This window comes from Fukomys damarensis, unplaced genomic scaffold (genome assembly GCF_012274545.1).
Source record: "Fukomys damarensis isolate Sample0158 unplaced genomic scaffold, DMR_v1.0_HiC HiC_scaffold_5, whole genome shotgun sequence".
In the NCBI taxonomy this organism is placed as follows: domain Eukaryota; kingdom Metazoa; phylum Chordata; class Mammalia; order Rodentia; family Bathyergidae; genus Fukomys; species Fukomys damarensis.
In genome coordinates this window covers 57,478,147-57,482,809 of record NW_022900917.1, presented here as the reverse complement: position 1 = coordinate 57,482,809, position 4,663 = coordinate 57,478,147, and positions in this window count along the sequence as shown.

Sequence of the window (4,663 nt, the reverse complement as noted above, 5' to 3'; positions counted from 1 at the left end):
AAAAAAAAAAAAAAAAAAAAAAAAAAAACCCAAAAACCCCAAAAAACAAAACAACCTAAATTACACGGGGCTTGAAATCCTCTTGCCTCAACCTCCTAGAAACCTGGGATTACAGACATGTAACTAGCTCTTTTGTCTTTGAATTGACAGTTTGACTATTATGTGTCTTGCTGAGGATGTTTTTTGGGGGCAGGAGTTCATTTTATTTGACAACTTTTTCACTTCTTAGATTTGGATGTCTGTTTTCTTCTTCAGAGTTGGGACATTCTTAGTGTCCCAAGCTTAGAATAAGCTTTCTTGTCCTGTCTGTCTACTTTTTTCTGGTATTCACTTATTTGCGTATTAATCTAGTCAGAGATTGTTATGCTCCCTAGTTTGCCCTTGTTGCCCAGAATTGCTTTTGCTAGTCTAGTCTCTTCTGGTTCCAAATGAATTTTAGGATCATTTTCTCTAATTCTGTGAGATATGTTATTGACATTTTGATGGAGATTATATTACATCAATATAACAATTTTGGAAGTATGGCCATTTTCATTGTGTTGGTTCTTCCTACCCAAGAACAAGGGATGTCTTTCCATTTTCTGATATCTTCTTTGATCTATCTTTCACAGTGCTGTAGTTTTCCATGTTAAGGTCTTTTACTTCGTTCATTAGATCAATTTGCAGTTTTATTTCATTTATTGAATAGGAGTGGTGACAGTGGACATCTTTGTCTTATTCCTGATTTTAGAGGGAAAGCTTTCAGTTTTTGTCCATTTAGTATGGTGTTGGCTCTTGGTTTGTCATAGATGGCTTTTACCCGATTGATTATTCTAATTTTATGTAGTGTTTTTATCACTAATGGTTGTTGGATTTTGTTAAACACTTTTTTCTTAATCTATTGAGATAATAATATGCTTTTTGTCCTTGGATCTGTTAATATGGTATATTATATTTATTTATTTGTGTATGCTGAATCATCCCTGCAACACTGGAATAATCCTACTTGATCATAGTGTATGATCTTCTTGATGGTTTGTTGCATTATGTTTGCCAGTATCTTATCGAGGATTTTCACATCTATGTTCATCAGGGAGATTGAATTGTAGTTCTCCATTTTGGTTGGATCCTTCTCTGATTTTGGTGTCAATGTAGTGCTTGCTTTCAGGAATGAGTTTGGGAATATCACTTCTCTTTTAATTTCATTTAAGAGTTTGAGAAGTAGTGCATTAGGGCTTCTCTAAATTTCTGAAGTATTCAGCAGTGAATCCATCAGGGACTGGACTTTTCTTTGTTGGTAGGTTTCTAATTACATGTCCAATTTCATTGGCTGATAATAGTTTATTTAGAATTTTTATATCTTCTTGATTCAGCATTGATAATTCATAAGTATCTAAGAATCTTTCCGTTTTGTCTGTGTTTTCCATCTTATTAGAGTGCAAGTTCCTGAAGTAAGTATTGATGATCTGCATTTGTGCAGGATCTGTTGTGATTTCACCCTTTTAATTCTTAACTGCATTGATTTACTGCCATTACTTTACTTTTACTTTTTCCCCTTTTTATGTTAAGGTTAGCTAAAGATTTGTCAATTTTATTATTCAAAGAATCTGTCAATTGATTGATTCTTTGTATTGTTTTCTTAGTTTCCATTGTATCAATTTCTGCTCTGATCTTTATAATTTTGTTATCTTTATAATTTTGTCTAGCCAGTCTATTTGTGACAGTGGGGTATTGAGGACCTCATTAAAATTGTATTGGTGCTTATTTGATTTAGTTAAATGTGCTGGTATTTTGTGCATATATATTTATGATTTTTATCTCTTCCTCTAGGATTGTTCTCTTTACAAGGGTGTAGTGACCTTTGTCTCTATTAATCAGTCTTGGCTTTGCATCCGCTTTCTCTGCACATAGAATAGCTACCCCTGTGTTTCTCTGGGCTCCTGTTGCATGGAGTATTGTTTTCCATATTTTGATTTTTAGTCTATAAATTTATTTTTAAATTAAATGTATTTCTTCTATGCAGCATATTGTTGGATCTTGCTTCTTGATCCATGCTTCCAATCTGATTACTATCAGCCATTTAAATTGATGACTCTAACTGATACATATTGACTTATCCTTGTCATGTTATTTTCCTGTTGTCGGTTCCCTTCTTTCACACTCTGTTTACTAGCTTGCCTTGCCTGGTGGATTCACTCTGTTAGAGTTCATGGAGTTATAGTCCTTATTATCTCTTTTTAGAATGTCCTTCAGAATATTTTGGAGTGCTGGTTTGTTGGTCATGAATTTCTTCACATGTTCTTCATCATGGAAATATCTTATTTCTTCACCAATTTTGAAAGATAATTTTTGTGGTACATCAATCTGGGTTTGAGATTGCCTTCTCTTAGGGCTTGAGATGCTTCACTCCCAGCTTTCTTTGACTTGATGGTTTGTGTTGAGAAGTCTGATGTGATTTAAATAGGCTTTCCTTAATAGGTAATTTGTTTCTTTTCTCTAACAATTTTTAATACTCTGGAATCTTGCTATTACATGTCTTGGTGTAGATTTTTTATCATGGCTAGTCAGAATTCTGTATGACTCACTTATCTGTATGTCCAATTGTTTTCCTCTGCTTGAGAAGTTTGCTGCCATTACTTTACTTTTATGAACATGTTTTTAATATCATTTGCGTAATTTCTTGGCTTTTCATTAACTGTGATCAATCTTATTTTATTCTTCTTTGCATCATCTAGCAGCTGTTGGTTGATTTTTCATAGTTTCTTGACATTTTTAAGAAATCTTTATTTTCATGATTGTTAACTAAAATCCAGTCTCCCAGGTCTGATATTTTGTCCTCACATTGGCTCATTCTACAGAGTATACTTTGAATGGAAAGTTTAACATCCTGGATACCTGATGGAATCTGTTTTATGAATTACATTTCTTTCCTATGTTGGGCATTCATGGTTTCCATCAGTTTCCTAAACTTCTCTATTTTTAAAATTTGTATCTGCTCTAGAGTCTCTAACCATGTCTTCCGTTATAGTCACCATCTTGTAGTTATCTGAGAAACTATTTCTGATTTGGTTTTTTCTACAGCCTCATTCATCTGCTTTGTTACTTCTGCTGTTAGCATTTCAGATAGTCCAGGTGGGTTGATTTCAAACTGTTCCACCTTAGGGGCCGGGAATTTAGCTCAGTGGGTCCACTGCCTGCCTTGCAAGCACAAGGTCCTGAGTTCAATCCCTGGTACCAAAAACAAAACAAAACAAACAAACAAACTGTTCCACCTCATTGTCCCCTGAGTTTACTTTTGGTGAGCTAGAAGTTTGGGGGTTGCATCTTCCTTAAGTGTCTTCCCATTTTCTGTTTATCTTTTTACATTTAATTCCTGAGTTGATCCTTGTAAATTGCTTATGGCAAATAGATTTATTGATAATATTTAGAACCCTTAGGAAATGACTACTTCTCAGAGATGTCTTGCTGATGTAGCTAGCTTTTGGGTTTTCTATCTGTTGCAATATCCTACCCATTAAATTTATTGGGGATGAAAAGTTGCTGCCTGTTTGGCCAAGCCCCCTGTTCTTTGGCAATGATCCATAGTATTTTTTATGATGCTTAGGTGATCTCAGTCTTTTCATACCAGAAAGAAAGATTAGAACAATTATGTCACCTTGGCTAAAATAGTACAATCAGCAATAACAACAGCATCAAACACAGCCTAGGAAATGATAAACTGTGGTAAATGTTAATTTGCTACCTTTAATGGTATGAAGTAGGTTGTGGTTGTTTAACAAAATCTAACGCATACCATAAAATTGTGCACAGTAAATATTCACGCAGTATGGCAATTTTACCCTCAAGAAGAGAAAATTTAAAAGGGGTTAGGGGAATAATGTTTGAGAAGTAGAAGAAGAGGAAGAGATTAGAAGCAAGGATGGAAGATGAAGGAAGATTATGCAAACTTTGGAAAACTGGTGAAGAAGACAAGAGAGAAAAAGAGAAGGAAGAAATAAAAATCAGAACAGAATAACATAAAAAACACCAGAGACAATGTTCACATCTATATAAAAACAAGAACAATCAAGAAAAAACAAAACAAAACAAAACAAAAACATGAAAAGAAAAAGAAAAAAATGAGATAAGAAAACAAGAAAAAAAAATCCCCTTCAATGTGTATCTCTGCAGTCATTTGTAGACAAATTGGGCACACAGAGTCCAGATCCATGTTGATTAATCCCAACAAGCCAGCTGTAGATGTACAGTGGGTAGCAAATAATCCCAGCAAGCCTGGACCTTTAGTTCTGAAGCTCAGGCTGGTTTCTGTCTGTGAAGCTGGAATCCAATTTATTCAGCCTATAACACTCCATGTGCCTCTTGTTGCCTTGACTTAAACTTCCTGATGGCTTCAATTTGACTTGCTGACCTCCTGCCAATTTGAACTCAGATCTGCCTCACCTTGATGGAGCCAGCCTGCAGCTGCTCTGAGTTTCGAGTTCAGTTGGTCCCTCTCCAAGATGGCTACCAGACAATTGCCCTCTCCTGGGGGATATCTGAATCCAATTAACTCACCAGCTACTGCAGTTCACTGTGCCACTGCTTCATTTCACTGGTGCATTTCTCCATGGAGGTCTCTGGGGTTGCCAGCAGTCAAGGACATCTGCAGGTTTGAGCCACCCTTCCCATGCAGTGAACTCAGGGA